Source organism: Notothenia coriiceps, unplaced genomic scaffold (assembly GCF_000735185.1).
Source record: "Notothenia coriiceps isolate Sejong01 unplaced genomic scaffold, NC01 NC01_scaffold00009010, whole genome shotgun sequence".
Taxonomy (NCBI): Eukaryota; Metazoa; Chordata; class Actinopteri; order Perciformes; family Nototheniidae; genus Notothenia; species Notothenia coriiceps.
Window position 1 is genome coordinate 94807 of NW_011341711.1, and position 19791 is coordinate 114597.

At 44.3% G+C, this 19791-nt stretch overlaps 1 protein-coding gene across 1 annotated transcript in view; it reads right to left on the minus strand.

Annotated features, from left to right (window-relative positions):
• The window catches only part of fam222aa (family with sequence similarity 222 member Aa), a 43995-nt gene extending 24677 nt beyond the window's left edge, over positions 1–19318 (minus strand). Inside the window, exon 1 of the mRNA XM_010770651.1 lies at positions 18413–19318. The gene's annotated coding sequence lies outside the window, so the exon portion shown is untranslated. The remainder of the gene's footprint in view (positions 1–18412) is intronic.
• Positions 19319–19791: the final 473 nt, after the last annotated feature.

The window sequence follows — 19791 nt, forward strand, 5'->3', positions numbered from 1 at the left end:
TCTAAACTAATGTCAACACTGTTATAGCAATGAGGACTAATTGACTTTACATCCGAATGCTGCATCTTCGTGCTGGGCGAGGGTTCATTTATGGTAAATAACAGGCTCAGAAGGCGGCATGGCATGCATTCATGAATTTCAAAATGTTGAATATGCAGAGAACTGAAGTAAAAAATGTGAAGATTAATGGAATTTTGATTTCTACAAAGACCCAACTATTTTCCGCCACATGAATAATATACTCTGCTACCTTGTTTAGTTTGAAAAACTACTCATTTCCTTTTTTTTTTTAAACATAGTATCGAGAATGTGTTCCTCTTCTACAGTGGATACCAAAGCCTGTGAGGAAAACACTGAATCTTAAGAAACAACTAGACATGGCAATTCTCTGAAGTAATACTGCTTTTTGTAGGCTTCAGCAGAGAATCAATTGAATCACATGATTTGATCACATGTGAAATTTGCAAACAAGTGCCCTGAGCATATATGGGCAATGTATAAACAATATGTTTTACTGTTGGAAGGCCATGCCATAATAACACTAGATGGAGATTTTTACCAGGTATAACATTTTAACAATAGTATAGTATTCGTTTATTTGTCCACAAGGGGAAAATGGGTTGCAGCACATCACAAAGGCATTTAAAAAGATAAGACAATTCGTCACTGACAACAACATAGACACAGATTAAAACAGATTAAAACAAACAGACATAAGAAAACCAGATATCGGCAGACATGACAAGGGGCCTATAGGCCCTCATTTGCGAAATAGGGGGGACAGGGCCAGACCAGCTGGGTAAACAGTGCGTCCTAGCCATCATTTATTTAGGAGTTTGATGGCTTGTGGGACGAAAGACAGCCGAGATCTGTTCTTTTTTAACAGAGTGGGACGATATCTCCGCCCGGATGGCAACAGTTCAAAGTAAGAGGCAAGAGGGTGCCTCAGGTCACTCACAATATTGTGTGCCAATTTTAAAACTCTGTCCTTGTATAAGCATTCTATATTAGCAAATGAGATTCCTGTCAATTTACTGGACACTGTTATGGCATAACAAAGGGCAAAGAGATGTTAAACACCACTACAGGCAACATGATAGGTGCAGGAATAAGGCATGATAGGGGCCTTATTCATGCACCTATCATGTTGCCTTATTCCTGTGCACAATTCACCTTGAGTTTGAAACTCAAAACATGCCTTTAATGTTGCACTGGGAGAGTCCCCTCAGTAAAATCTGTTGGTTTCTAGCACAGTACATCCTCGGTGCTCTTACAACATGACGGAGCCTCGGTGCTTCTGCTGATACCAGCGAGGGACTTTGAGCAATGAGAGTGTGGCTTAAGATTGTCAGACAAACCACAGGGGAAACAGATCCTCTTCTCCGCTTATTGCCTCAGCCTGTGTTGCATTGTTTTGCGAGGCAGTAGCATCAGTTGTCATCTAATACCACTTTCACACAGAAGCCTTGCGAATGTTGTGACATATTGAACAGATGTGTAGGGTAGCTGTGGAGTCTTTACTGAACTGTGGATCGCAGATACACCAGAGGACTGCTGTTGAGAAATACTCTGTTACAAGGACAATTTAAATTAAATGAACACCAATCTGGCTGCTTTAAAAAAACAAATGTCAAGCCTAAAAACATATTTCTGTTGCAGAGGCAACCTCACAAGTAGAAATTTTGAACATAAATCACAAACCCCCTCCAAATTAACTTCCACCAAATGTGAAAAATGAGCTGAGCTGTCTTGGTTTTCACTCTCAGGAATCATATTTTCCAAGTAAACCTTATTACACAACATTTGTAAAGCATTGTTGATATTGCTAAATGTCTTATCCCTATGTGACACAATCCTTTATTGTCTCAGACAGGTCCATTCATGGCTTAACAAACCAACAATAAAACAAGGGCTCTTTTTCCCCCCTGTACCCATCCTATGGTGGCTCACTTGAATATTCTAACAGTGTTCATTGTTTGTTGTGCTGTCATTTCTCAGCTTGGCTCCTGAACTTCAAAGAAAGGCTTTTGTCAATTTATGATGAAATGGAGTGAGCAGGCGAGAGAAAAGAGAGAGAGAGACAGTGTAAGAGAGTGAGAGAAAACCTTGATGCAAAATGGCCCTGCCTCAAAATGTATGCTTATTAATGGGTGTTCAATAAATCAATGGAATATAATTAAATTCAAACAATGTGATTTCTTCTCTGACTTGCCGAAGCCTGACTCCAAACATCGCTCTCTGCAGGGCCTAAGGTGACCCCAATCCCCATGGTCCAAAGGCGACTTCGCCTTCTTTCACTGGAGGGTGTCATGGATCCAATAGTCAGTCATGCATAACATTAGTTTGTTGTGAAGCCCACAAGGCAATCAAATAGTGCACTGTTGAAATGTTGACACTGATCTCATTTGATATATCTCAAGTGTAACAAAGCCATTTTTTCTCTGCTGGATATTACCAACTATAAAAGAGAGGATGACACAAGTTCTCACAGCGAAGCTCGCTGCAAAAAAGAAGCAGGCATTCTCCTCCACACATTTCCCCCTCATTGCAGATTCTGTCACAGAGACTCAGCAAGCCTTTCCCTTTACTCTGTAATGTGTGCTATCCAGCTGTTGTCATCCTGCTTCCTCTCAAAGCTGACCATGCCAGCAGAGGAATCTATTGGACAGAGTGGCAGTGGAGTCTGCGGTTGGTAATCACCTGCTGGCTAGAGGCACAGATGGCACAAGCATCAGCAAGATGTTGTCGTGCAGCAGCAATCCAAGAAGTCTTCCTGACAGACACAACCTGAGAAACCCACAGCAGGCTGAGGAGTCGCAGCAGGCAGATTTGATGCAGAAACCTGGCAGCCTGAAGTGCAAAGAGTTAAAGCATCGATTTCCAAGGCAAGGTCTTGGTGTCACTGCTCAATGATTGGGAAAGTGAAAAAGTAGCCACGTTGTAATGATTTAAAATAGTAGATGCTTTCCATGACAAAAGCACCCCGATAAGGGATCCTGTTATCAGCGAGTTTGACCAGCCACGGAGAGAAATGAGAAGCGAGGTCATCGCATAGATAACAGTTTATGTGAAGACTGATTATCGTGTCCCCTCTCAAGGATTTTTGATACATTTTGTTGCTTCCATGATTTATGTGTTAGACCCAAGACTTGCTTTCCTGTTTCACCTCTCAGAACTACACTTTAAAAGAGAACATGGCCGGTCTCCACCTGTTAAGATTGAGCTGCCGTGACTTCAAATCTTCTGACACACAGTCAATTTGAGTTCCCCCCCGGGATTAACAGAAGATACATGCTGATATATTTAACCACACCAGTTTGAGCAAACGTACGTGAGCAAGTCTAACTGTCACTAAAATAAGGTGCAGACCTTTTTAGCTTTTCTCTCTCAGCAAGAAAAAAGGAAGTTTGACAAAGTCCTTTAGTCTATTGATGTTGCTCGCAGATATTGTTTATGGTAGTCAAGACTCCCAACACATCAAACATATGAGGCTAAAAACGCCCTAGAGACGTGCCTCCTCCTGAAGACTCCCCAGCAGATGAGATCCTTCTGCTCTGTGTGTTTCTGTGCCTTGGTTTGTCCTTCACAAGAGACAGGTAACACTGCCAAGACCCAGTAATTAGTGCAGATGGAGACTGTACTACTCTCATCCCCTCCATGCTGAAACGCCAAGGGAGGCAATCTATAAATTCCTGAATATTAATGCAATTTAAAACCACTCCAGACACCTTGCTGGAGGCAGGTGATGAAAAGGTGAAAGGCAGACTATACCTGGCACACAGCTGCTGATATGTCAGTGACATCAGTCCTGTCTCAGCAACTTCCTGGCCCGACACCCACACACCAAAATAACTTGATAATCCATCTCCTTTGCAGAAAATGCTCTCTAAATCCTGACCTTAGGCCTAACAACTGGGTCTCTATCAATAATTAAATGGTAATCTAAAAACCCATTTTAGTTGGGTCATCTTTCCGCACCATTGTCCCTGCTTCTTTTCTTTCCGCCGTCTATTTTTTCCTCTTTCTGTAAGATATAGTTAGAGATTCCATTAGCATGAGAGAGCAGGCTGGTAATTGTCTTCACCCTACTGAGTGATCCCTGGATAGAGGATTAGGCGGAGAGAAAGCCCTATTTCAACTCAGAGCGCAGATGCTGCCCAAAGCCACCCACTCCAGATTAGATTAGACTGCAGAGGGATGAAACCGACTGGTAACTTCAAGCAACATTACACAGGAAGCATGGGCAGGAGGTTAAAACCAATACACTTTTGTTCACCTTTCCCCTCCAGCTGTGAACTCCTCCCCCCTTCATTTTATTTTTCTCTCTACTCTTTTTGGAAATGTTCTTTTTAATCTACTAATATGCTTTTCCGTTGAAAATAGAGATTGTGGGAAAGCAGCTTATAATTTTTCTCTTTCCCTCTGATATACACAGAGTATTTAGAGCTGAATCTCCCTAAATCATGCCCCTGGGCCACCCTGTCCGTCACTAATCTGCCTGCCGCCGCCTACTCATAAGGAGGTGTCACATTTCTGGCACTCCTCCATGGGATAAGCACTTCAAACACCATAGCTTCTCCTCTTGACCTTTCCACGGAGATGATCGATTAAGCCTGTTGGATTTATTCCATAAACAGGCAACCATTACATCAAAAAGGCGAGGAATTTACCTCAGAGGCAGAACTTAGCTTCATGAGGGTCCTTTTTCAAAACACATCTCACAGCACATTAATGAGCACAGAGCCTTTAGTTCAGTAGCTGTTTGGCTATTTGAATCACTGCAGTTCCTACCTGTAATTATTGAAGCAAATCACAATAACAAAGTGAAATTCACCTGCTATTTGTTCTCCATTAAACCTACGATGCAGTGTGGGGAAAAAGCGGAGAATACAATTAATGAAAACAGTGCAAATATATGTGCTTTGTTAAAACCAGTCCCAGTCCTGTGGAAAGACGTCACTCTGGTTCGTTTTCACCTGTCCAGGAAGCTCTGTGCGATAAACCAAGGAACACGGAGGCCAGTAAAAGATCTGCTGCTTGCTTGCTTGCTGCATGAGCCATTAAGTTACAACACTGCAGGTTTCCTGTTTTCATGCTTGAACACTTTCTACATGCTCTCAGCAAGGACAAGACCAAACAATCTGGAGTGAAACACCAGGGAGGAGTAGCCAGAAGACAAAGAGTAGTTCGACGTCAGAATGCTTTAAACCACAACAAATCACGTGTCACTTTGAATCCCATTTGCAAAAGTTGAAACAGGAAATGTAGATTCATTTCACCAGGAGAGAGGAGAGTTCCCCAACCTGACTCCTGGCCGGCGAGCTCTACCTCAGCTCTGAGGGACTCCTGCTCTATGGTAATCATATCCTTTTTTAATAATGAGGCAATACCACCACTCCTGCCGCCCATTCCCCTTGCATCCTTGACTGGAGACTTTGATAGACACTAACTCTAGCTCCATCTATAAAGCTCCTCTCATACATTTTTAATAGAATCTATTACTTTAGGATTAAATTATAAAAGACTGTCCTCCTTACATTTTTAATAGTTTGCATAATTGGTATCAGGGCCTGAATGCGAACCATAAAACCCAGTTTGTACTGGACTGCGCTGTGGAACGAGCCAGACAAACCCACCGTAAGAGGACACACGTGGAATGACACCATCACACACAAGCACATAACACACAAGCACATAACACACAAGCTTCTGCGCACACTCAAGTTAGGGCATTATTGCTTTGGATTCATTGCCGTGGAGAATAAGGGTATGAGCTCTGGGCTGTGAATAAAGGGGACAATAAGGTCAGGGACCATGAGAGCCTGAGGCAGGAGGAGTCACCTGATGGAAACAGGAGACATACTGTAGACCAGGTGTCCGTAGACACCTGCTGCCACTGATGTGACCACAACCCTCGCCAGGGCAAACAGCAAAAACGACTTAGCAAGTTTACAGCCTGCCTTTGTCCCCACAGTCACTGATAACTGTGTTCAGTCAGCCTAAATGGAAATGTATTTCCCTTCACTGTTCCCGGTTCCAGGCAGATCAGCCATGAGTTAAATATCATCTGCACTCTCACTCTACATCTCCAGCTCAGCTCTAACAACAGACAGAGCGTACAGGAGAGCAAATGTGTCTGAGCCGTCTCTTCTAAACTATAGCCCCCTTAGAAATCTATGCACGTCACCATCCCCTAAATTAGCACCGCAGGGACACCCCCCTCGCCGCCCCCGCCTGCTGGCGGCAGCTCTTTGGCATATCTGTACCGGGGAAAATATTTCACACTGTATGAATTATTAAGTGCGGGGCCAGTGCTAAGCAGTGTGGAGATAGACCAGTTATTCACAGCTCTATTGGGACGGATGCGTCGGAGACCCGGGCCGCTCGCCTATCAGATCGTTTGTCACGAGCGATAGACAATTTACAATGAGAGAATTCTTCAATTTATTCATTCTGCTGTCACTGCAGTTTTCTACCTCCACTCATTTCATTCAATAGCCCCCTCCTCCTTTAACTCTGTCTCGTCTGGTGAGGGGGCTTCAGGCCTGCTTTCTGCCCGGTTCTGCTGCTCACTTAGCTGAGAAGAAAGGTGGAGGTGAAACACATGTGCCAAAGACATGAGGAGAGCAGATCCTGCTACTTTAATCATCTTAGCTGAGGTAATGGTGTGTTGGGGACATCCTGTCACAGCTAAGAGCTTTGGGCCCCAGTGGTGGAGCTGTGGCTGACTGTGGCTCTGTGATAAAGGGAAAGAACAGGAAACAGAGCAGACAAGGGTGCTTGTAAGACCCCCCTTTCTATACAACCAAAAGAAAGTGAGCTCAATTAAACTGCAGTTGACTTATTTGAACTGTCAAAAGCATGAAACAGAGAAACTGTTTCATAAAAGGGCAGAAAATAAATAAAAATACAACTATCTGAATCTGCATTGCGTTAAAACAATATTTTGAAAGGCAACATCATCCCAAACACAGGTTGTTATTTTAGTTGATGAACATTTTAATCAGGAGAAAGAAAAGGATCCCAGAAGGCAGTATCCTGCTCATTTTCACTTAAGAGAAAATGGCAAATAACAACTCCTACGCATATAGACAGAGGACCTCAGCACAAACGTTTGGCAGAATGCAATCTCAACACTAATTACTGAAGGTGAACCAGCAGTCAAAACAGATTTAGTTTTTCTTCACAAACACTAAAGTGTGGACCCAAAAATAACATCTTTAAAAGCCTAGGTAGCACTTTCTCACTATTTCAGGATATGGAAACTGAAATTCAGGAGAGACAAAAAACTGATAATGTTTCCAACAAGTTTTTTTCTTTCTAAGCTGAATTGACAAGAGACATAGGAAATCACATGAGCAACTTTGTTGATCTAAATGCTCAGTGAGAGCAGTTTGACCTAAAGCAGCCCAGAGTGTTTCTCTATCTGTGATGCCCTTTGAAAGCCTGACGCAGACGGCTTCCACTGAATAGGCCTTGATGTGAAAGGCAGAGATGTTAGATAAATGTCCTTGCAGCTAAGGCCTCTGCCCTTTTCCTGATGATGCATTCTTATACTCAAAAACCCACTCCCCCCTGCACACACACACACAAACACACACACACACACACACACACAGACATGCAGTGCCAACAATCCCACTGAGGGCGGCATTTGTTAGGGGACAAGGTGACCCTGTTGCCTAGGGGCCTGTGAACAGGCACAATGAAGGCCTCTCATCCTGCACACACCCAGCCGGCTGTGTGGAGCTGATGGTGGGTGGGGGGACAGGGTGTGAGGGGCATCACAACACCCTGCTACTGCGGTTTTAAAGCCCCTATTCAGGAAGCCCCCTGAGATAGCTCCTTTCACACCCTGCACAGACGGAGCAAAATCCCCGCTTGTAACCCAGAGTCACGCAGTCAACAGATGGAGCGGCTATTGAGTGAAGGATCGCGCCGGCAGAGGCGGCTCCCCATCCATCCCCGCTGGAAACAATGGGGCAGCAGGTCAAGAGTGTCGTCTCCAGAAGGAGGGGTCAGGGAGGGGGGGCGTGCTTCGACACAGTCGAGTTATGTGGGCTCTTTGAAACTGGAGGAACTGAGAGGATCTTTTTTTTGGATGACGGGTGGAGGCTCGTGGCCGGCTGCCGAGGATCAGACTCAGGTGGGGGGGGCTTGTGTGTGAAACTGGGACAGAAGTGTTTGTGTTTAACCTGCAAACAAGAACAAAAAGACATCCCTGCGCGCAAACATTTGCATGTTCAGAGGAAACATAGTCCTCGCAGTTTAACGCACATTTCAAGGAGCAACTGTGACAGACACTTGTCTTTGTGAAGAGAGAACTTCATTGTTGTTAAAAGGCACTGCAGAGAGGCTTTATCCACAGAGAGAAAAACCTTTGCTATTGAAAAAAACTGTTGCAGCACCCTTACATTTTTTAGGAGAAGTGGATACACCTATTACTGTTGTTGTGTATTACATAATCAGGCCTCAATTATTTCCATTTGTTAAAGCATATAATCAAAACAAATGAATGCTTCACCTGTTTGTTTCCCTTTGTTCAAATGTTCAATATTTTCAAGCAGCAGAAGCAAATGCCAGAATAAAGTCTATACAAATAGATGTGCTATAACCTTCTGAAGTTGTGATTAAAGGAATACAATTGCTGTGTTTTTAAAGTAGAGGAGCAACTGTGGGACAAAGAGCCAAACAGCTATGAATAGCAACATGCTCAAATGCTCATGCGGTTGCATGCACGGGTACGTGATCACACAGATGATCACAAAGCGGTCATAGCTCCCTGTAGGGGAAAGTATATCCATTTCCATTGACCAGCAGTCTTGCTATCATATGGCTCTGTCCTGGCAGTCAATTAGTCATCCAGGTTGCCCTGCCTCACTGGGTTTCCATGCCCAGAAACCAGACAAAGACACAAGGAAGGAATAGAAAGGTCCTATAACTTCAGTATCTTTATATTCCGTTAACATCCTAACTACTAAGCTGACAAATACTGCCACCACATGTTCCTCATCCTTGAAAGGTTTGGTTTATGGGACTATTTTGCACAGGAAGGCTCTCATTACGAGGCAGAGGGTGTCGGGAGCATTGCAGCAATACTCCCATTAACAACCGCTTGACAAGAAATTACAGGGACTCAAATAAGACTTCGTACCACATGGGAAATGTTCACAAATCACACCTAATTAAACACAAAGCCTTGAAATCAGAGTGCAGAAATATTTTTCAAGAGGGTTTTTCTGGGTCGTAAGAAACATACATTTGGCGAGGACACCGTTATTAAATTCATGTTTGTTTACTTCAAAGAAATTGCCAAGTACAGAGGGACAAAGGATAGGGCCGTAATTCTTCCTTCCCTAGGTCAGACAACAATACATCAATGGTGTGCCATTTCAGAATATGCCGCTGTTATGCTTTTGAGCCCAGAATTGAAAAAAAGATAAAACCTATTCTAACCGCGCTGAAAGGGATCAATAAGTGCAAAGAAGGAGAAAATGGCCCTAAACACACAGAGGCTTTTATTCAGAGTGCCACGATGCAGATGAAAGCACAGAATGCACCTGGAGAGCAAAGCTGAGAGCGCAGGAAGACAAGAGAGCTCAGAGTTATCAGGCGGGGCCAGAGAGCGCCGGCTGCATTCAGACCTCGGCACCATCTATCTCCACAGCAGCTATTAGATTTCTAATATTGTTGATTTTAAGGAGGCTTGGCTTTCCTGCCACAATGCGGTGGCTTCAACCCCAGTTGCCCCCTTTTCCCTTTCAGTGTGGTCTCACAAGGTCCTCTTGGCTTTCTGCAAACAATACAGCTGGGCTGAGGCCCTTATTTAAAAGATGAATAGGATGCTGTCTTGGCAGAGAAACAATCAGTGAGGTTTCTGTGACAGCAGAAAAAGTGTGAAAACAAGGCAAAGAGGAGAGACCATTGTCACGGTTACCAACTGGCTGCCGCAGCTCAATTGAGGTAGCTGTGGCTTTCAAGCCCAGCTGTCAATCACACCAGCCAGCATCAATGGGGTAAATTTGAATGATAAAACGATAAGTCATGAGGAGGCGATTTCCCTGTCATTGGGACTGGGGCTGTTTGAGTGTAACTCACTATGGGTGGAGAGATTTCACTGCAGCCATACGGAATTTGGTTTTGCCTCGAGTTTCTGGCTTCACCCCTCAATCATGACAGAATGTATAATCACCAAATGTCTTCCTCTCAATCCCTGTTACAATTGGCAGCACAGTGCTGTCACTGGAGATGGAGGAACAAAATGGAAAGCTGACTAAAAGACAAGCTTTAAGTGACACTTAATTTGAGATACCCAGGCATTCTCTCAGCTCCAGTAAACAGGATCCATCAGATTCGCCCAAAGCCTGTATGAGTCTGCAGCTGTCTGTGGGGAGAGGCGGTATGCCTGAGAGGCCCTCAGTTATCAAGTGCACTGATGAAGAAATCAAGTGCTTTAAAAGTTCCTAAAAACAACAAGGAGAGGCACAGTTATGATAATGACAAAGAGCACATTTCCATCTCAACCATACATGAACACTCTAAGCGTTTTCTTCAAACCCACCGAAGAAAGAAGCATGACAGAAGCTAATGATAGCCTCAGAGAAAAAGAAAGAGAGAGTAAAGAAAAAACAGAAAGCTGGTGAAGAAGTGAGAGAAAAACACTGAACAGCTGCTTTCTCCCTTCTTCCCTTTGCTCATCCCAGGAGAGTCCCATGCGATCTCCCTGATCCTAGTTTGTGGCTGACAGAGGGACCACGGCTCTGTGCCCCCCCCCCCGCCGCCGCCGCCGCTCCGCTGTCAGGAGGAAGAGATGGTGGGGAGGGGGAGCGGGGGCTACATCAAGGAAAGACTCTCCCAGTGGGCTCTCGTCAGTTCCAGGCCATTGCACCTTGCTCGATGGGATTTTGTTTACACACTCACACGCGTGCACACAAACACACACATACCCATGCAGTAGCAGATGACTATTAATGGGTGCGATAATGTGGTTTGAGTTTTTGGCTCTACGGTCTACTGTTGTTATCATCTGACTCATTTCAGTGACAGATCACTAAAAGTTAGTGACAAAATAAAGGTTTGAAGCCCCGCAGAGTCTATTTAAGTGGCACAGGAGCAGATTACGTTCAATCAAAACCCAGTGATACGGTTGATCTGGTCAGTGGTAATGTGCAGCCAAAAGGCCTGACACACTTTCATGGTCTTTTGGGACGAGCAGAGAATGGCAGGCTGCCCGTGTGCGTTCAGTCTCTACAGATGTTGCCTCGGAGAGCGTCTGACTGGCTGGCTGCGGTGACAGCTGGACAGCTGTTCCTATAGACGCAGCCACAGAAGCATGCCACGGAGATGGGGGTGGGGGATAGCGCTGTATGTTTAGTGTATCTGTATGAAGTTCCCAGGACGTGCAAAGCTGTCACTCTTAGCAATGGTGCATGAGCCTGGATAAGGAAAGATGGCACCAAACGCGATATGGAGAGAGAGCACAGATGGGAAAATATCAGACACGGCTGACATTATTTGAAGAAGCTCCATTAACAAAACTCGTTTTTTTTTCGAGTAATTTCGAGTAATTTGTTTATCCAAATATGAACAGTCTAATGCAACACCAACTGGCATAAGTCAAAAACATTTGATTTGATCCACACGGTCTGTTTGAGCAGCCGTGACTTTTTTTTACCATCATAAACAAGTCAAAGTTTAATATGAACTTCACAGGGAATTTCTTCATAAAAGAGGAGAAGAAAAAAATCTATTTTCAACAGCAGAGAGGATAATTGGCTGAGCATTAAAACGACTCTGGACTTTGTGCCAACATCAGTGGCTGCTGCTGGTGATGAAAGACAGTTTAAATTGGGGTCATGTTCAGATATTATACCTTTATCCTGCCACTTAAAAACACAGTTACCTAAAATAATGGAGATCTGCTGCAGAGCAGTGCAGGTTAAAGACAGCCTGTAGATTAACATCCTGACTGGGGAATAATAAATGAGAAAAGCAGTTGGAAATAATTTAGACGTTGGAAAACACTCAGCAGTATTAAATGTTGTCACCTGCTGAATAAACATACTGCAAATCTTGAGATAAACAGCTTGGATTAACGCCAGTCACTTCTGCCAAAACTCTCTTTTCCTAAGCAGGCCGGGCTATTAATTATGCTCTAAGGTCAGCAATTTGTTCAACTCAATAAAAATGTTAATAAAACTAAGAGCTCACAAGAAGAAGCACTTCTAGCTTCTGGTCGGCCATTAAAAACAGAAATATGTGATTGTGTGTGCAGATGCATCCGTTTGAATGCAGCGTTGCCACTGCAGCATTACACAGGTCAAAGGTTGTAGCAGCAGCTATCTAGCAGAAATATATCTTTGGCCTTGTTGTAATCCCGGTCAAACTCCACCAACAGCTCAACGCAAAGTGATACAAACACATGCTGACAACCACAAACGCAAATCTACAGTAACCAGGAGATGATAAGCCCCTCACTCACACACACCATTTCAAATTTCAGCTCGAACCTTCGACCCACTCTGCTAAATAAATTAAAAGACCCATTAGGCAGATTTCAAAGGCCGGCAGTGGGCTAGTAATTATATATGAAATCTTTTGGAGGAAAAAAGTGATTACTCTGGATGCAAGTCTGGAAGTGGGTGGGGGTGGGTTATTGCTAAGCAACCAGTCATTATCCTCCAGAGTGGAGCGAGGTGACCGGCCATCCGTCTAACTCCGGTGGCTCGCCTGGCTCCTGTGCAAACCCCCCACCCCTTTCTCCTTTCTCCCCCGCCACTCCCGCTCCCTCTTCCTCGCTTTCTCGCTCTCCCTCTCTCTCTGCCGTCTCCCCGTCCGAATACAAACAGAGATAAAGAACGCTGCAATCGCTCTTGACACACAAATAGGTTAACACAATAAAGCCGGCTTTGCCTGGCTCACTCGAGGGAGGAAAGCAATTCCAGCAGCAGGCAGGAGGTAATAAAACAGGGCTGGGACTGTGTGTGTGTGTGTGTGTGTGTGTGTGTGTGTGTGTGTGTGTGTGTGTGTGTGTGTGTGTGTGTGTGTGTGTGTGTGTGTGTGTCCATACATGTCCTCATGTCAATATTCCTATGTTTTTGTATGTGAGTGGAGGCAGGCACACAGAAGCTCTTTGGCCTCAGGGCCTAATATCCCACGGATTTTCAACCCGTTCTTGACACAAATAATAACACAGGAGAAAATGACGGAAATTCCAGGCTACTCCTCCATTTAGATTAAGGAAATGGCTGCTTTATATTAACAATATAGCTGACCTGCTGCAGCCCTATACCAACACATAAACGTTTCCCTATGGCTTATATGCCAGCTCTCTTGTAAATGGTCTGCGGCTTGGTTAAAATTCAACAAGTAAATTGAATGAGTTTTATCTGTGCACGCCTCAGCTTGCTCCCCCTGATGCGGCTGCCAGGCCTGGCAATAAATGATAAAAATCTCCAGAGTTTTATTAAATCGTGTTGCATTCACGCTGAACTCAGGAAAATGGTGAGGTGGCTTCTGCAATTACAATCCAGGACCAGACAACATTGTTTTCTCCAGTCAGTGGAAATTTCATTACCTTACAGCAACCGCCTTAGAATTGGGTAATAGCCTCTTTTTGTCAGAGACACAAACCGTCTGTGGGAGGTGTGACACTCCATACGTGTTATCCATTTGCAACAATAAGCATCTAGTCAGTCACAGTCCAGATGCTGGTCAGCATAATGCACCGTTATTCAGTGATATGGAGGAGGTGAGTGGTGGAAATAGCAGTCAATAGCTAATTCCTGGATTGACTGTCGTGTAATCAGACGCATTGAACCTTCATACATCCATACAGCTGACTGTATCTCTCCTGCAGGCTGTTATAGACGGATGACATGGGTCACAAAAGGCCTCATCTGTAGCATGTCGATGAATACAGAGAGGCGTACACATTTTCTGTTTCTGCGCAATGAACTGTGAAGAAACCTCTATTAAAGCTTGTTGAAAAGTTTCCGTGTTTGAGTCTATACAGGATTTGTAAGTTAATATCAATCAATTCTCCTTGCTTTTACCCACTGTTACTTCAACCAAGTATTCAACCATCTGAGATGTAAAGTGACCATTGTCAACAGGGAATATATTACCACAGCATGACCAGAACATACCTTATCTGTCTGATGTATTTCCTGCTTCCTGCCCGAGGGAGAGCAGTCAAGCAAAATGCAGGGAGGTGGAGATTAGGATGATGTGCAGTTCCTTGTTCCATTAAAGTTTGATCTTCCTCAATAGCCGAGGAGAATCAGATATCTTCCATTCAAGATTAAAGTGCACCAGCATAGAGGGGGATATTAATCAGAGGCCTGCATGAGATAAAAAACAGCCTTGCTTCTGGCATGGAAAACAGTGGCAATAAAGAGTTCAGCTGATAATGTGAAACATGGCGAGGCACAATAGCAAATCAAACAGCATGCACAGGCCTCCAAAACAAATCAAAGCGCCGACTAGGCTGCAATACTGAGGCTGAAGAAGTACAGCGGGGGCTGATCAGATAGTAACCAAGGCCTTCATTTTATTACTGTTTAAGGTTGAAGAGGGCACACTGAGGATTTTCCCATGTTGCTCACTGTCGCCAGGCTCTCATTCCCTCTCCTCCTCCTCCACTTGAGATCAATGGCGCTGGGGTGATTTCACAGCAGCCTGCACTGTCACCCAGAACAAATCAATGTGACCATGAGGAAGGCAAGAGCGGCATTGTTTTTAAGGAGAGCAAATTCGCTGTTGGAGAGCTTGTCAGATTTGCTTTATTCTCTTTCTTGCACCAAGAACACTTTGGAAGGAGCATGCCTCCCCACACGTCTCTGGCTGGGTTATGGAGTAAACTATCAAATCCACGGCACTCAGCCTTTCTATACTACTGTACTCATTAACCACATAAACTCCACAGTCCCTACATTTCACACGCACAAGGGCATTGTCAGACGTAAAAAAAATGGACTGACCGCCCTAACCTTTCCAAATTAAAGGCTATACATTAACCTCGGGGGCCCTGTGAGACGTGACTTCCACTCAGTCTGACAGGGTGAGAGGGGAGGAGGGCGGGGGATCGCCGCTGTCCGTCATGCGCTAAGTGGCTGCAGATAAACCTGATGAAGAGTTGCCAACGTCTACCATCACAGCGGATCAGATCACTTGAGCAGGGCTGTGGTCAGGTGAATCTTTCCCTACAGCCTGAACAACAGGAAGTCCTCGGTGGCGTAACGAGCAGAAAACCACACAGCGTCTCACTAACATGAAGCTCTCATCAGAAACACTGGGGCATGTGTGCAATCAAAGGCCTGTAGGCTTTATTTCAGTAGCTACTCCACATCAAACATGCTTGATTTGAAATGCATAGTTGTTTATGAAAACAAGATGCCTGCGCTGTGTTTAAAGTAGTAGAATGACACGCTAGTCAATTTACTGAAGATGTGTTGTATTATTTTCTGTTACATGATGCTAATTACACTAAGGGTCAATCACACAGCAGTGGTGTGCAATTTGATTTGCTGTAGCAGCTAACTACTTTGAGCATAAATAACTACCTACAAACCAAATGTTTTTCCAGCATATCCTGCCTCCACATGCCAAATCCAATCAACACTATCATCCTTGCTGGAAACTGAACTCAGCTTTCACCTCGATTCATTCACACTGACTGGCTGAAGGGTGTGTTTGTTTCTTCACAATTAATTCTGCGTAATACCTTTGGTTTTATCCCCCTCCACATCCTGAGTACTGATGTGCAAGACAAATCTCGCTGCCGGGACATCAGAGTTTATATTAAATCATGTAATATTGTAAGGTACAAGGAAGGGCACGTCTCTTTTGTTTGCCTGCACATGAAAAGTGTTAAAACAAGGACTTTTGTAGACTTTGCCTGAAATGAAACACTTTGATCAGGCGTCTAATGAGCTGCTGGTGACACGGCTTTGAGAGAAAACGCTTGTGTTCCTCAAAGTGTCCGATGATATTAGGAAGTAAGAAGCTTTGTGCTTTTCCATGATATAAAATACTCTAAGAACGCCTGTCTTTTCTTTTCTTTGACATCGGAAGGAAATGTTGTTCATTATTATTTACATCTCCAGTACATTTTCTCTATAAATTGAGTTAGCGGATCGTAAATCGGTTATAAAAAGTGGTTAACTTATTTTATTGTGTGGGTAAAAACAAGTGCTTTTATTACTAGAGTCCACACAGGAACGGACATGCAGACACTTCAGGGGTGGGAAGATCGTTAGACACACACACACACACACACACACACACACACACACACACACACACACACACACACACACACACACACACACACACACACACACACACACACACACACACACACACACACACACACACACACACACACACACACCTATTTTAGTCATCTTGAGTGCCAAAATGAGTTTTGCTGCCTCTGGGTAGGTGCTGAGACAATCAAACCATGCAGGGATTAAAAAAGATTAATACACAGCGCAGGAAATTAAACTTCAGCGACTTTAGCGATATTCATGAGTGAGGCTCACTTATTCACTTCAGGCTGGCGCTTTAATAAGCGAAGAATACAGTAAGGAACCCAAACGCTATCAATCAATCAAGCTGATATGGAATTGGAGCTAAAGATGCATAGCTTCTCTTGGTGTTGGCTTTTACTTTCATCAATATGAGGCTAGAATATGTTCTCCTCCTCACAGCTGCTGCTGCTGCTGCTGGTATAAATGACTATATTAGATCTTACTTTAGTAATACTTTCTCTCACAAGTAAAGCAGAAAGTGCTGATGTGATCAGGATTGATGCAACACAAAATACTTTTGCAAGTGTACATTTGTGGACTTGTGCCTTTGTTGGACAGATGATAGCATAGAGCAATAGGAAACATGGTAAAAGCAAGAGGAAGATGAAATGTGAGTAAAGTCTTGCAGCAGGATAATTGAAAGTTCAATGTTACTAGAAAACACAGGACTTAAGAGCAAGCTAGAAAATAAAAAGGCAAACCAAGAGCTAAAAACTCCTAAAGGTGATTCAGTGACCCAGATATTATAGCTTTTTCACCATTCTGTTCTCCTCTGCCTTGTCCAACCTTCATGTTGAGTTAAGGGAAGCATTATGCTGGGAAGACTATTTGTTTAGGTGAGGAGCAGCCGCAGAGCTAATATGAGCACAATTTGCTCAGCAGGTCATAGGCGCAGAGTGTAGGAAGTAAATGAGGCAGTTCTGCCCCCTCGGGTGCAGCCCCTGCCTCATACATCACTGGATGTTTTATTCAATACAGCCAGGATGGCAGGTGCCCTGACTGTGGGGGTGCCTGCCCTGCTGTAGGGGCCCATATTACATTCAGAGAGCTGCCTGTCTGCGGGGCGGCTGGAGAGAGAGTGACTGGAGCCAGGGAGGAAGATACATTTTGAGGATGCTTGTAGTCTAATGATAAAACATACTGTGTGCAGCTCTTTCCCTGCACAGTCAGCATAATGTGAAGGCTCATTTATGTGCAGTGTGAGCGATGAAGCTAAATATTGCAGAGCAACCTCAGCAACCCATGAGGCTCAAAGTTCACAAGAGTGGAAACAGCCCTAAACTTTATCAACCAGCATATTCAAATAAACATGGACTCAAATTCAAGATAACCAGACTTTTCCATTTGCATTCAAGACCCAGGCTGCTGCAGAAGACATATTTGCTAAAGAATTCACAGGACAATGACAAATTGCCTTCCAGACCTCAATGCAGCACAGAGAATCATCCATGTCGCCGAGCACCAAGCGAAAAGTTTTACAGCATTTAGCACACATCTGCAGGAATTGTGTAAGTTCCTTGATTAAAGCCTGTCACAATATACAGGCCCGCTATAAAAAGGGATGGTATATCATTAACACTCCAGGGTGAAAAATCACTAATTGCAGCAGTCACTATAGCCACCCTCCCCACACGCAGTGACGCACGGGGGCGTGCAGATGATAAATTCGCACCTTTTGCTCTGAGCAGCAACTCTTCCAGTGGCACACACTCCTGCCTGTGGTGCCTGCGGTGCGATACCCTCGACAATACACTTAATTGCTACCCATACTTGAAAAGACCAATATTACACATCAAAGCAGTTCCTAAAGCCATTCGGGAGCGGCTCTCTAACTAGTCGATTTTACAACACTTCCTTTACTGTAGGTCACGCATGGAAACAAAGGCTTTACATCTGAGACATCGTTATGTGGGCATTATCCTGGGAAAAGGGAACATTTACAAACATTCATTATTTTCTGTTGTTCTTCTCGTTACCATCCCAAAAGGATTCAGCGCGTCTCTGCCTGCACTACGTTAATGGATACAAAAACTGACCAAAACCATTCTGAATCTGCAAGACTTAAAGGAAAAAAATAAATGGCCGTGAAATATATTTACCATAAATTGCTCCGTAGTGCAGACTAGAACTCCATGCAGATTGTAGCATTCACTGAGCAATCTGCCTCATACTTCTGATGTCCAAATTAAAAAGGATTCATTCTGTTCTCCAAAATCCAGCAGCCGCTTTGTCGATGTCAAATGTTGATTAAGTTTATCCTCCTCTTCCGATGTTATGCAAATACACCGGTAACCCCGTGAATTAGATTCCACACTCTAGCCTCCAGCATGCAAAGTTAATAAGCTTTGCCCTTTTTCTCGACTCGGCTGCCAATTTATGTCGAGGGCAAAAGCGCAGGTCGGCAATTTCAGGAGCGTCCTCGGAAGGATTGCGCACCGAGAGCGCTTCGGGTTTTCAACGTTTAGCCTCCGGAACAAAGTAAAAGGTCCTGGTTGCTCTTCTTTGCGCTTGTAGATACCTCCAGATAACAGATTAGATGATCTGAAGACTGGCTGGTTGAACGGCTACGCAGTATTCCCAAATCCACCGCTGTTACGCATGGGTTTAAAGTGGTCCGCCTGTTCGATATACAACCTTAGTTCAACATATTCAAGCGACTGCTAGTAATATTCTCTATGGAATAGCAGGTGCCCTGAAAGAAATCAAGGCTGGGCCACTGGAGCTGGCTGAAATATCCTAAACTGAAGCGATATAAAATCCCGGTGCTCAGGCTCTGCTCCGTCCGTCACTTTCTCCGTGGTGGCGGAAGAAACGAGATATCTTGCCTCCCGTTTCAGACTCAGATTTCCAGCTCAGACTGTGGAGTAACCTCGATAGCAATGGTCCGAGATACTCTCTTTGGTGTATGAACCAAATAAGAAATGGTTACGTCTGATTCTAGAGCTAGCAGAGCAGGCGGCTCGGGATGCGGTCCTGCCCTTGTGCCGAGCTGCCGAGACTGACAATAACCCGGAACGCTGCAGACAGTGAGGCTGCACAGACCGCCCACCGACCAATCACTGCACTCAGGGAATAGAAACATTCCCACGGGTTGGCCAATCATCAGTAATTGAGGACTGTTACCATAGAGATGCTCGGCGTCCAAGCGTCTGAAACCACGTTGTTTATTCGCGGAAAAAGAAAAAAAAACGGTCTGATATAAATTGCCGTGGCAGGATGCAGATTGAGATCTTTAATCACGCTTTCATCCTTATCAGCAGCCTAGTTAAATGTTTAAGGCAGCATCCCTTCACGGAGAGACTCAAACCGCTAGGCTCTGCAGACGTGCCCTTGAGCAGGAGACTGAATTACATCCAGCCGCAGGAAAGCTGCTCTGTAGCTAGTCTACAGGGAGAACTAAAGTATTATCATGCAACAGGAATACAATTAAAAGTGATAAGCATGCAGAATTAATCTGCTGTTCATGAATTGGTGACTG